At 36.2% G+C, this 15139-nt stretch overlaps 1 long non-coding RNA gene across 1 annotated transcript; it reads left to right on the forward strand.

The window, feature by feature from the left end:
- Window positions 1–442: 442 nt before the first annotated feature.
- LOC131174156 (uncharacterized) lies at window positions 443–943 on the forward strand. Its single transcript, XR_009144395.1, has 2 exons — window positions 443–624; window positions 711–943. It is a non-coding gene; the product is annotated as an uncharacterized LOC131174156 (long non-coding RNA).
- The last annotated feature ends 14196 nt before the right edge of the window (window positions 944–15139 follow it).

The following is a 15139-nucleotide window of genomic DNA, read 5'->3' on the forward strand; positions in this document are numbered from 1 at the left end:
ATAATAATAATAATAAAACCTAACCAAACTGGTTTGGTGAATTTTAACCCAAGCCTAGATTCACATTTTTAACTCACGAAAAAGAATATTAGAGAAAATGATTTAGAAAAAACTTATCTAGATTTAATTTATTATACATTTAATATATAAATATTTAAGTTTTACTATATATATCATGTTTTAAATACATTATGGACGAATTTAAACATTTGTTAAGTTATTATATCACAATTTGCATCTTTTTCCATGCTATGCTTTCTTGGAAAAAACCACAGATTTCTGACCAAAAACAGGAAGTCCTTGGAGACTTGAACCATTGCTGCAGTCTAGCCTATCCCCTGCTTTTTGATTCTATAGTAATCAGGTCAACTGGTCAAGTCTTTAGTTTGCTGAGTATATAAAAAGGGACAACAGGCAGTATGAGGGAACCAAGCATCAAAATTAACTTGCCTTTCTTCATACAAAATGGCACAGAGAATCTTTTATCTTGTAGTTTTATGCATTATCAACTTGCTTTTCTTTCTATTCTTCTCATCTGAAACAGTTCTGTCAGCTAGACCTGGACAAGCCCACTGCTCTCATCTGAGATGGTGTCTGCTATGCAAGCCAGAACCCTTAGATCGAGTTAACATGCTTGAAACACTGAGATATTTTATTATATATTTCCTAATGATGCATGCAATTACTAACTAGTTCATTTGGTGTTGCAGAGGAGAAGAGTGAGCAGCAAAAATATACGAGGAAAGCAAAGCTTTTGCGAATGAAAGCGGTTCAGAACATGCCGAACTCCCTAGGGCAGTAGCTTACGGTTGATGGTGTTGTCTTCTTTTACTAATAAATTAAGAGAAAATTTTAGATAGAATCAATTTATTAAGTCATTAATTAAGTCAATTAAATTACTTTTAATAATATAATATAAATAAATAAGTGTTTTAATTTTTAATTATTATTTTTACACGTTATAAATAATTGTAATTTTTTTTTATATGACATCATCTTTATTTACTTGGATAGGTTATTTAATACTCCACAATAATTTAACAATTCAACCATGTCCTGATATGAATTGAGGGGGCATGATATAGATAGAGTTATTTTCATGTACTTATCTAATCTATTTGTTGCAACTGATTTTAAAGGTGAGAGAAAAAATGGAAAGGATAAATTGATAATTTTATTTCTAAGAGAGAGAGGCAAAATAGTAATTTCTCTTCTTTTAGCATGAAAATCTGCTACTTGTTATTTCAAAATTTACAAGTGCACAGATTATACAAATAATATAAAATGATATCACTCTAACGAATATCATATTTGATCACCAAACTATAATTAAATCAATTATTTAGACTAACAAAAAATTTGATTAAGTAATAATTTAGGTTAACAAAAAATTTGATTAAGTAATAAAAGAGCGATTAAAACTAAAGCAATTGCAAGTAGAACTAAAATTACGGCTAATTTATCTAAACAAATAACCAACCAATCAAAAGTTGATTCCATAATTGAGGTTTTACACTCTTATTAATTGAGATTTAATCCAATCATCCAATATATGGGTATTTATAACCGTAAAGAAGATTAATTAAAAAATCCCTTTGATTCTATTTCAAGACATTTAAGATCTGTTTTAAATCAAATTAAACCCTACTTTCATGACCTTTAATTTAATTAAAACACATTAAATTCTTTAATTAATCATAAAATTCCTCTTATAACCCTAGTTTATCTCTACACCTAGAATCATAAGTTCAAAATCCTAGTTTTCTATTATTAATTTTCACCTTTCACTTCTTCAATCAATGACTCAAATCAATACTAAGTGAGGCCTAACACCAAGGAAGCACTAAAACATGAGAAAATGAATCAAAGTGTAAAACCCATATTATTGAATAAAAATCAAACCAAATTCATTGATTAAATTAGAGCTTTACAATCCCACTCTGAATTCTAAAGAAACTGCTTACTCGTGATTATTTTTAGAAAATAAAACATGAAATAAGCATAAAAAAGGCAAAAAAATAGAAGAACCTAAGTTGATTTGTAGTTTCGATGATGAAATCTAGACTAAAATCTCCTTGGTGTAGAAAGAAATTAAAGAAGTCTCTATTGCTGTCTTCTATTCTTCTTAAAAACTAAGTTTTAGTGCTATAATCTCCTTATATTTTGCCAAAAGAGAATCCTAATAGGTAAGAAGTTCAAAATGTGTGAAATAGAATCCAATTCAGGAGAATGAGTTAGAAGGAGAAATTAAAATACACGGCTTCGTGCACTTTTAAGGGAGAATTACATGAGCCCGTGAAACCTGTTTGCCTCAACACAACTTCATAGCTGGAGAATGCACTACGCATTAAAAATTGTACCAAGTTGCGTAACCTTCACATGATTGAAGTACAAGATACAGGTCATGCTTTCCGTTGGTGCAACTTTCTATTTCTTCTTTAATTCTACAGTTGAAAATTATATTGGCTTGTGTAATGAGAAACACCACTTGTGTATTGCCCACCAATGAGGTTTACACCGCTAGAAGCACCAGTCTGCTCTTATTTATATAATTTTCTGTTTCTCTTAAAATTTGCTCTTTTTTCACTTTTCGTCCACAATTACTTGGGTTTTCAAGTCAACACTTAATATTAAAAAGTAAGAATATCACAATTAAATGCAAAATTATAAAAGTAAAGCAAACTAAGTAAAAAACAAATAAATATGTGTATAAAATAGCTATATATTAGGGTAAAATAGAGGCAAAACATGTCCAAAATGCTTGCAAATGAGTATATAACTATTGTAATTGGAGTTTTTTTTTAAATAAAATAAAATTAAGTGATTTTATTATAATAAATTAAAATTAAGGAATAAAAGTGAAATATAGGATGGGTATAAAAATTAGCCCATCATAACCCTATCTACACATCTATACATATGTAAGTGTTGAATGATATAGAAACCTAAGCCTAGTTCCATCTCTAATAAATATTGTGACGCCCCTTCCCCGTTCACTGTATAGCCGAGCAAGAAGTGCCACGTTCGGTGCCGGAGCACCCTATCTTATTTTATCATATCTATTATAAGCTTTTAATATCATTTAAAAGTAGTAATCCATGTGTAAATTTTTTTTTTTTATAACTTATTTCTGTGAAGACCTGGACAGAGCCTCCCCTATTTTATTAGCATCTGGCGGGTTCCACTAATCACCTGTTAATATGTCCATATTCATTTCACACATTTCCATATCATATTATCTTGTAATATATCATTTATAATTATTTATGAGATCTAAAAATGAAGTATCATCTATTGCATTTATATAGAAATTCATAGATAATAAATTATAAGTTTTCATTTCAATCTCAAAGTTTAATTACAAGTCCAAAATGAAATACATCATAACTAGACACAATGAATCAAAATACTAGTCTATACATGGGCCCTACCAAAATACAAAAAACTGGTGAGGTGACTTTGGACAGTGGCAGATCTGGTCAGAGCTCTGTCAGTGCACTACTAGTGCTGCTACTACGGCTGATGGGACTGATCTCTAGTACCTACGCGATAGAAAACCAAAGTGCTAAGCATAACGCTTAGTGGTGCATAATTTATAATAACAATAATTTAACAATCGAAATAATCTCTGCAAATCATAATTTATAGGTCTTTTACATTTTTATTGCTCTTTGGAAGCAATTAACATTATCGAGATCTTTTATGATTACTTATTGTATTTTAAGTCTTAATTAATTTTTATCAGTGCCCAAGAAACCTATAATAAATTATAAAAACTGGATGCACAGGTGTAAACTGGTTAGATAGCCATATGTCTATCCAGTATATGTCTGTCAGGCATGAGACCAACTGTCGGGCATGAGACCCGCTGTTAGGCTTATAAAACCAGAAATAAAGTAGGCATAATGGCCAGTAAGTATGCATATAGCCTATAGAACAATCATACCAGACATATTTTGTCAGTTCATGATTTTCTCGGTAGGCAGTACTACTATCTGTAATCCCTAATTGGTATACCAATTTATCCAAACTAAATAAATAAGTCTAGATATACTATGGGCAATTAAACATTTTTAATTATTTTAGCACTATTCACTGTTACTATTTTCTGGTACTATTCATTGGTACCATTAATTTCATATTAATAGGACATTAGTCCCAATTTACATATTCATATCATTTTTAATATTTAATTATCCTTATGAGTATTTTAATTATCATATATAGCATTTTGCCCATGAACCTTTCTTTAGGTTCATGTTGATGTGTTATCTTTTATTTAGGAATTTGACTAGGTTAAGATGTCTAGTTAGTCACACTTCCTTCATAACAATTGCTCCTCTATGTTTAAACTTGAATTTCAGCTTTTGAATCACTGAATTTGGGATTATAGAGCTCAAGTTATGATGAAAATACCATAACTGGTCCCTTTGCCTCTAAGTTGTCCAGAATTTACAATTCCTGGTCAATAAAATTTGACTAGTCATTTGATCATTTTATGGTCATTTTTAGACTTAGGTTCCTTCACAAGATATGTTCCTCTATGTCTTAGGGAGTCCCAGGTATAATTTCATAATTTTTTAAGCTTGGTATAGTGAGTTATAGTCAATGTATTAACCTAGACTCTCAATCCTATAAAGGCAATAACCAAACTTCAGGGCAATATGTTTGACCCTCTTTTTAGGGTTTTTACACTTAGAATTTGGTAAAGGTGTCTAAATCAATGTTGTAGCCCTAAGTATCATGTTTCTAGATCATATTGGCACATCTCAAATGGAATTTCCTAGTGGGAGTTATGGCCAAATGAACACACAAGTATCAAATGGCATTCTAGGTTCTACTTAACATTTTCCAGATTTCAATTCCTAACTTTGGCTAATATTTTCCCTAGGATGCAATGGATTCTAGAGCTTGGTCAAAACATAAAAATTGTTGTGCTGTGTATTATAAAACTTTTGGCACTAGTTTCACTTAATTTGCAGCTTTGGAGACCAAGTTATGGCATTTTTGCTAAAATTGGTCAAGCATACCAAAGGAACAATATTTTGGACAATTTCTGGGTTGGCAGTTTTAGTAACTCAATTTGTGCTAATAATTTGATTTGGTTAAAGGCAAAACTGGGTCAAGTAGTCTTCATGAAAAGTGTAGCCCTATGTCTAAGCTTTCCATTGATGTAAATTTTAGGTCATTTGGACTAGTATAGAGAGAGTTATGACCAATGTTCATTTGGTCATTTTCTGGGTTTTAGTGTTTGGTCATCCGGGTTTGGGCAGAGAATTGGTCATGATTTTGGCAAAATTTGGACATGGTGCCGACATGAAAAATGGGCTATTTTGAGTCTATTTTCACCTCCAATTGGCCTTATACCAATTAGAGTCATACATTTTCAGTTATGGGTCAATAAACCCACTAGACTCATTGAGTCCAAACCTGCAGAAAATTGAACACTCCCAATATCTCAATTCCTTCAACTTCCTTACTTCAATTTGCATGCAATACACTTCTATAAGCAACAATCTCAACTCAATAGGTCAATTTCAACATTTACACCAAGTCCTTAAGCATTTACACAAGCCCTAGTTTTTAAAGTTTTAAATTTTCACAAACATTACACAATCAAACACCCAAACATTTCAACTCATCGCACATTCTCATGGAATCATTTTTCATCACTTAAAAGCAACAAACTTCAAGTTCCATTACTTCCAAAAATTCAAGGGTTCTTTTCTCAAGATTTTCTTTTTGTTTTCATGATATTTATACTTGGCTAAATATACTTTTCATGTTTAATAAATAGAAGAAGAGGGATTAGTGCACTAACCTTACTTGAGCTTCCCTAACTTCAATTTTCTTGCTTCCAATGGGTGTCTATAGCTTCCTTAGGGTGTGGGGAGTATTTTTTGGTGAAGGGTGCTATGGGCTTTGGTGTGTGAAAGCTTGGGAAATCAAGCTTGGAAGCTTGACAACAATTGAGGAAATGGGGAGGCAATGGTGGACGAAAAAGAGAGAGGGAGAAGAGGGACTTGAGTGGAGAAGATGAAAGTGGGTGGGAGTTTCTTCTTTTTATGGGTTATATATTTTTATTTTTGTACTTTAATTTTTTTTAAAATTTCCATAAGCTTTTCTTTTCTTTTCTTTTCCTTTCTTTTCTTTTCTTCTTCTTTCTTTTCTAATTCAATTTATAAAGTTTTAATTCATACTAATTATTTTAATTCTCTAAATTTTTAATTTCACATTTAGGTCAAAATTCACCTTTGGGGGTGAAATGACCAAAATGCCCTTAGTAGTGCATATTGGGTTATTTTTATTATTTTTGTACCAATTTATAAATTCTCTAAATTTTAGTTTATTTTTCTTTACATTTTTTCTATATTTTCTTAACATTTATTTCTTCAATTTATGACTGCTCATTATAGTCTAGGTGTAATTCCAGACATTTTGAATGTCCGAACAGACATTAGTCGTCGGAACAGTAAAATGTACGGACTACCTATGGTGAGGGCGTTATAATTCTTCCCCTCTAATAGAAATTTCATCCTCGAAATTTACCTAATATGAAGAGCTGAGGGAACTGCTGCCTCATCATCTCCTCACTCTCCCATGTCGCTTCTTCCGTGTCGTGGTGTCTCCACAAGACTTTCACTAGTGGGATCCTCTTGTTTCTGATTACTTTCACTTCCCGTGCCAAGATTCTGACTGGTTCTTCTTCATATGTCAAATCAGGTTGCACAATTATCTCCTCTGCTCAAATGACATGTGAAGGATATGATCTGTATCTCCTGAGCATCGACACATGAAATACACTGTGGATCTTGTCCAGCACAAGTGGTGAAGCTAGCCTGTAGGCTAGTGGACCCACACGCTCAATGACATCGTATGGACCAATAAACCTAGGGCTCAACTTACCCTTCTTACCAAATCTCAACACTTTCTTCCAAGGTGATACCTTAAGAAACACCTTATCGCCAACCTCATACTCTATATCTTTTCTTCTCAGGTCGGCACATGACTTCTGTTTGTCCGAGGTGACTTTCAAATTGTCTCTGATGAGTTTCACTTTTTTCTCTGTCTGTCTCACTAAATCTGGACCCACTACTTTCTCCTCACCCATTTCTGTCAAGCATAAGGGAGTCCTATATCTCCTCCCATACAATGCTTTATATGGAGCCATTTTTATGCTGGCTTGGTAGCTGTTGTTGTAAGCAAACTCTACCAAAGGAAGATACTTCTCCCAACTTCCTTCAAAATCAATGATGCAGCTTCTCAACATATCCTCCATTACAGATCACCCGTTACGACGGTTCATGCATGCATGGATGAAAAGCCTTACTGAAGTGTAGTCAAGTGCCTAAAGACTCCTATAGCCTCTTCCAAAACCTCGAAGTAAATCTCGGGTCTCGGTTAGATATGATCGATGTTGGCACTCCATGTAGCCGGACTATCTCATCTATGTAAATTTCTGCTAATCTCTCTAATGAGTAGTCGATTCTAACTGGTAGGACATGAGCTGACTTGGTCAATCTATCCACAATCAGCCATATAGTATCATGCTTTCTCTGTGTCAATGGCAACCCAGTTACAAAATCCATGGTGACGCAGTCCCATTTTCATTCTGGTATGGATATAGGTTGCAACAACCCTGATGGAACCTGATGCTCAGCCTTAACCTGCTGGCATATCAAACATCTAATCACAAAATCACCAATCTCTTTCTTCATTCCAGGCCACCAATAATGTGTTTTCAGGTCTTGGTACATCTTGGTACTTCCTGGGTGCATAGCATGGAAGCTACTGTGCTCCTCTTTCAAGATATTCTTCTTCAGTTTCTCATCTCTTGGTACACATATTCTGCCTTTATAGTATAGGCACCCATCTCCTTTCAACTCATAATCAGTCTCCTTCCCCTCTTGAGTTCTGCCCATAACAGTTAGCAACTTTTCATCCCTTAACTGTGCTTCTTGTATTTGCTGTAACAAACTTGGCTTTACACACAACTCAGCCAAAAGTACCCCATCCTATGCTAAAGACAACCGAGCATTCAATGCTCTCAAAGCCATCATGGACTTCCTGCTTAGGGCGTCAGCCACTACATTTGCCTTCCCAAGGTGGTAGTCGATCACACAGTCGTAGTCTTTAAGGAATTCAATTCATCTCCTCTGTCTCAGATTGAGTTCCTTCTGAGTTGGCAAGTACTTTAGACTCTTGTGATCAGTGTAGATGTAACACTTCTCACCATATAGGTAATGCCTCTATATCTTCAATGCAAATATTATTACCGCCAATTACAGATCATGATTTGGGTAGTTCTTTTCATGTGGCCTTAGCTGTCTAGAAGCATAGGCAACTATGTTCCCTTCCTGCATCAAAACACACCCAAGCCCATTGTGAGAGGCATCACTGTAGATCACATAGTCTTTCTCTAACTCTGGCTGTGTCAATAATGGAGCTTCTGTAAGCATAGCCTTCAGCTTTTCAAAGCTGGTTTGACATTTATCATTCTAGTTAAACTTTGCATTCTTATGCAGTAACTTAGTCAGTGGGGTTGCTATAAGGGAAAATCCCTTCACAAATCTCCTGTAGTATCCAGCTAACCTCAAAAAGCTTTTGACTTCTGTTACATTTCTAGGAGGCTTCCATTCAACTATTGCTTCAATCTTCCTTGGATCTACCCTGATCCCATCTGCTGACACAATGTGTCCAAGGAAGGATATCTCATCCAAACAGAAGTCACACTTGGACAACTTGGCATACAACTGCTTTTCCCGCAGTGTCTGTAGTACTACTCGCAGGTGTTCATCATGCTCCTCCCGATTTTTAGAATACACCAAGATATCATCTATAAAGACCATAATAAACCAATCCAAGTAGGGATGAAAGATGCGGTTCATTAGGTCCATGAAAGCTGCTGGTGCATTTGTCAGCCCAAATGGCATTACTAGGAACTCATAGTGTCCATACTGAGTCCTGAAAGTAGTTTTAGGAACATCTATCTCCTTCACTCTCAACTGGTGATAGCTTGATCTGAGATCTATCTTGGAGAATACTCCAGCTCCCTTCAACTGATCAAACAGGTCATCTACCTTAGGTAAAGGGTATTTGTTTTTCACAGTCACCTTATTTAGCTGTCGGTAGTCTATACATAGCCGAAGGGTACCGTCCTTTTTCTTCACAAATAGCACTGGTGCTCCCTAGGGTGACACACTAGGGCGTATGAAGCCCTTGTCTAGTAGCTCCTGTAACTGAACTTTCAACTCTCTCAATTCAGTAGGTGCCATCCTATATGGAGCAATGGACATTGGTGTAGTACCCGGCATAACCTCTATGGTAAACCCCACTTCTCTATCGGGTGGCAAATCCGACAACTCTTCCGAAAATACATCCGAAAAATCACATACAGTGGTGATCTCCTGCATGCTTGGGCTAGTCTTCCTGGTGTCAACCGCATGTGCTAAGAAAGCCTCACAACCATTTTTTATCAATCTCCTGGCTATTGTGGCTGATATGATGGTGGAAAGATAACCCGTTCCTTCACCCACAACTGTAATCTCATCCCCATCTACTGTTTGTAGTGACATCCTCTTTAACCAACAATCTACCATTGCCTGATAACGTGATAACCAGTCTATACCCAATATCACATCGAACTCATGGAATGGTAGCTCAATCAAGTCAGCTAAAAACTCATACCCTTGTATTTTCAGAGGACAACCCTTATAGACCTTTTTCACCATGACACTATGGCCTAAAGGGTTTGTGACTTGTATGTCCTCCTCTAGCTCCTCTACTTGTACCCCTCTATCAACTGGTGGTGTGATACACACATATGAATGTGTGGAACTCGGATCAATCAATGCACATACTAGCATATCATAAAGAGAAAATGCACCTCTAATGACATCAGCTGGCTCTGGCTCATCTCGAGCTCTCATAGCATAAGCACGAGGTGCAACCCTAGTCTCCTACCTCTGCACTGTCTCTATAGTAGGCCTCTATGATGTACAAGCTATATCAGGCCTCGGAGGTCTCCTACCCCTCTGTGCTGCTGGGGCAGACCTCTCTATCTGAGGTGGAGCAGTGGGAGCACTAGTGTTCCTCTGTGGACAATCCTTCGGGAAGTGATTCGTAGACCCACATCTGAAACATCCACCTGTCAACAATCTGCACTCTCCTCTGTGGGGTCTACCACAATGTACGCAAGTAGGTGGTGGGGCTAATCCCCATGTAGCTGCACTAGGTGAACTACCCACTGATGCACCAGATTGTCCTCCTCCTCTCCTTAGAGCAAACCGAGACTTCTATTTCTTGCCCTGACCCTGACTCTGGCCCTGAGACTCCTTCGGCCTCTTACTACCTATGTTTGCTGAACCGGACTGACCAAATCCAAAACCCCTCTTGCGTTGCCTATCCTTTCTGGACTGCTCTTCATTTCTAACTCTCTCCACATCAAGGGCTGATGCTACCAACAAAGAGGAATTTGTGAAGTGGTGAGATGTCACTATCAATCTGATGTTGTCATTCAATCCATCCTTAAATCTTCTGCATTTATCAACCTCTATCGGTATTAACTCTAATGCATATCCACTAAGTCTCACGAATTCCCGCTCATATTCAGAGACTGTCAGTTGCCTCTGTCTAAGTGCCAGGAATTCTCTCTTTCTGGTCTCTAAGTACACATGACTAATGTATTTCTTTCTGAATTCAGCCAGAAAGAACTCCCAGGTGATCTGTACAGGTTGTACCACTATAGATACTGTCACCCACCATCTATATGCATCCTCCTGTAGCAGTGACAGAGCACACTCCAACTGCTGCTCTTGGGTGTAGTGCAACTACTGCAATACCCTCTCTGTCCTCTCCAGCCAATACTCTGCTGCGGCTGGATCATCATCCCTCTTACCTCTGAAGTCAATTACCCCATACTTCCGCAGTCTCTCTAGTGGAGATTTGTGTACAGGTTGTGGCTGTGGAGGTGGAGGTGGAGGTGGAGGTGGCTGTACAGGTGGTGGTGGCTGTGGCTGTGGAGGTGGAGGTGGTTGTGGCTGAGGAATGGCTCCGGCAACCTGACAGAACAACTGTGTCATCTGTTCATAGAAGGCATGCTATGCCCTACTCACAGTACCTCGAGATGACTTCGCTCTACTGCCACTTCTCCCCCAACTAGGAGCAGGTGTGGGTGCGTGACTCTCTACTTCCTCCTCTATCGGTCCTGGAGGTCCGTGCTCTGAGGATCAGATGCCATCGATCCTATAAAACAGACAAAGAAATAGATCTGCATTAGTGTCACCTCGACTCTATTTAAAGGCCCATGCATGTGATGAACTCTATCTATTTCTAACTATTTAGGTCTAGGACCGCCTAAAACAGGCTCTGATACCACTAAATGTGACGCCCCTTACCCGTCCACTGTATAGTAGAGCAATAAGTGCCACATTCGGTGCCGGAGCACCCTATCTTGTTTTATCATATCTATTGTAAGCTTTTAATATCATTTAAAAGTAGTAATCCATGTGTAGAAATTTTTTTTTTTATATAACTTATTTCTGTGGAGACGCGGACAGAGCCTCCCCTGTTTTATTAGCATCTGGCGGGTTCCACTAATCATCTGTTAACATGTCTGGTGGGTGTCGAATCCACCAGAAATAAAATTAACTGAAATCACCAATTATGAAATATTTCCTGCAGCAAATGATAAATCCAGGTCGAACCCTAGAGACTAAATTATTAAGTTTCGTGCACTTGTGTAATGGGAAATGAAAGAGACAAAGATTGGGGAGTTTTGTAACACAAAATCAAAAGAAAACAGAAATTCAAGAACTAAATATGAAAATCTCAATTTAAACAAACTTCAGTCCAAGGTAATTCTCATTCCAATGCATTGATTTGATCATAGACAAAAGAAATATAATTATTTCTTATTGAATACTTAATGTAGATTTACTTAACAGTGAGGTAAACCCCTGACTTCCCTATACTCATCAATTTGAGCCCAACACTCTTATTGACTCTAATTATTAATTGAGTTGGTATTAAGCAATCCTCATCAAATTAATAACTACTTTAAGAAAAGGAAGTAGTTAAGCTGAACAACAATTTATGAAGCATAAATCATTTAATCCACCCTATTGTTTCCTTAGGTTATTATCGAAAACTGGGATCATAATCAATAAAACCTAATTGCTACTCATGTTCAATCTTACACAACAATTACGGATTATGAAGATGAACTAGCAATTGATCTCATCAAACAATTAACTAATAGGCTTTTTTAGCAAATCATTCAATAGATCAAAGACAAAGAAATAAGAAAACAATAGATATTCAAAAAGACATAAATTAAATTAAGAACCCGGTCTCACAAATCAAGCAAAAGAACTTGAATCCCTTGAACTGAATTAAAAACTTAGCCACTCATGTTCATGGTTTACAGAAAAATAAGGAAAAGGAATCTAAAACGTGAATGGAGAATAAAAGTCTTTCTGATGTCGAGAGAGGCTCTGAATTACAGATCCTCCCCTATGCGGCTGCTGTCTCTTCTATTTATAATAAATGATCTAGGGTTAGGTTTTTAGAATTTCTGTCAAAAACTGCAACTGAAGCAAAATCAGGAATCTGATTGTCGACGGATACACGGCCCGTGTATCACTACACGGCCCAGGGCCATGTAACTTACTGGAGCTGAATGGGTATGTTTCGTATTGGCACAGAAAGTCACACGGGTCTCCAGGATTTACACGGGTCAAGTTACACGGCCCGTGTACTTTGTTTCTTCCTCAGTTCTCTGGATTTCTTCTGGTAGAATGTTACACGGGTCTACAAGATTTACACGGGTCAAGTTACACGGCCCGTGTACTTCGTATCAACCACGCTTCTCAATCCTTCGACCTTTCCAAGTTTCCTTCCACACTTTTATGTTCTGGGACTTCACCAAAACCCTGAAAAATACAGAAAGAGTCAGATTAATGCAAATGCTAACAATTTCTCCATTTAACACAATTATTCCAACAACTCTCTAAACATATGCCTAATAGATAATTATACTTTAATCAACTAAATTAGACATAAAGATATCCTAGAAACACTCAATGTGATGGAAGCAAAATTAATAAATTATGCACTTATTAATGTCCATATTCATTTCACACATTTCCATATCATATTCTCTTATATCATATCATTTACAATTATTTATGAGATCTAAAAATGAAGTATCATCTATTGCATTCATATAGAAATTCATAGATAATAAATTACAAGTTTTCATTTCAATCTCAAAGTTTAATTACAAGTCCAAAATGAAATACATCATGACTATACATAATGAACCAAAATACTAGTCTATACATGGGCCCTACCAAAATACAAAAGACTGGTGAGGTAACTCTAGGCATGTGATGATCCTGGTCGAGCTCACGATTGCATTCTTGTCTTCTTTGCTACGACTGATGGGACTGATCTCCAGTACCTACGTGGTGGAAAATCAACGCGCTAAGCATAATGCTTAGTTTTGCCATAATTTATAATAACAATAATTTAACAATTAAAATAATATCTGCAAATTATAATTTCTGGGTCTTTTACATTTTTATTGCTCTTTGGAAGCAATTAACACTATCGAGATCTTTTATGATTACTTATTGTATTTTAAGTTTTAATTAATTTTTATCAGTGCCCAAGAAACCTATAACAAATTATAAAAGCTGGATGCACGGGTGTATACTGGTTAGACAGCCATATGTCTATCCAGTATACGTCTGTCAGGCACAAGACCAGCTGTCGGGCACGAGACCCGCTGTCAGGCTTGTAAAGCCAAAAATAAAGTAGGCACAATGGCCAGTAAGTAGGCATATAGCCTGTAGAACAATCATACCAGACATATTTTGTTAGTTCATAATTTTCTTGGTAGGCAGTACTGCTATCTGTAGTCCCTAATTGGTATACCAATTTATCCAAACTAAATAAATAAGTTTAGGTATACTATGGGCAATTAAACATTTTTAATTATTTTAGCACTATTCACTGTTACTATTTTCTGGTACTGTTCATTGGTACCATTAATTTCATATTAATAGGACATTAGTCCCAATTTACATATTCATATCATTTTTAATATTTAATTATCCTTATGAGTATTTTAATTATCATATATAGCATTTTTCCCATGAACATTTCTTTAGGTTCATGTTGATGTGTTATTTTTATCTAGGAATTTGACTAGGTTAGGATGTCTATTTGGTCACGCTTCCTTCATAACAATTGCTCCTCTATGTTTAAACTTGAATTTTAGTTCTTGAATCACTGAATTTGGGGTTATAGAGCTCAAGTTATGGTCAAAATACCATAACTAGTCCCTTTGCCTCTAAGCTGTCCAGAATTTACAATTCCTGGTCAATAAAATTTGACCAGTCATTTAATCATTTTATGGTCATTTTTAGACTTAGGTTCCTTCACAAGATATGTTCCTCTATGTCTTAGGGAGTCCCAGGTACAATTTCATAATTTTTCAAGCTTGGTATAGTGAGTTATAGTCAATGTATAACCTAGACTCTCAATCCTATAAAGGCAATAACCAAACTTCAGGGCAGTATGTTTGACCCTCTTTTTAGGGTCTTTACACTTAGAATTTGATAAAAGTGTCTAAATCAATGTTGTAGCCCTAAGTATCATGTTTCCAGATCATATTGGCACATCTCAAATGGACTTTCCTAGTGAGAGTTATGGCCAAATGAACACACGGGTATCAAATGGCATTCTGGGTTCCACTTAACATTTTCCAGATTTCAATTCCTAACTTTGGCTAATATTTTCCCTAGGATGCAATAGTTTCTAGAGCTTGGTCAAAACATAAAAATTGTTGTGCTATATCTTATAAAACTTTTACACTAGTTTCACTCAATTTGCAGCTTTGGAGACCAAGTTATGGCATTTTTGCCAAAATTGGTCAAGCATACCAATGGAACAGTATTTTGGACAATTTCTGGGTTGGCAGTTTTAGTGACTCAAATTGTGCTAACAATTTAATTTGGTTAAAGGCAAAACTGGGTCAAGTGGTCCTCATGAAAAGTGTAGCCCTATGTCTAAGCTTTCCATTGATGTAAATTTTAGGTCATTTGGACCAATATAGAGAGAGTTATGACCAAAT

This window comes from Hevea brasiliensis, chromosome 15, assembly GCF_030052815.1.
Source record: "Hevea brasiliensis isolate MT/VB/25A 57/8 chromosome 15, ASM3005281v1, whole genome shotgun sequence".
NCBI classification, from domain to species: domain Eukaryota; kingdom Viridiplantae; phylum Streptophyta; class Magnoliopsida; order Malpighiales; family Euphorbiaceae; genus Hevea; species Hevea brasiliensis.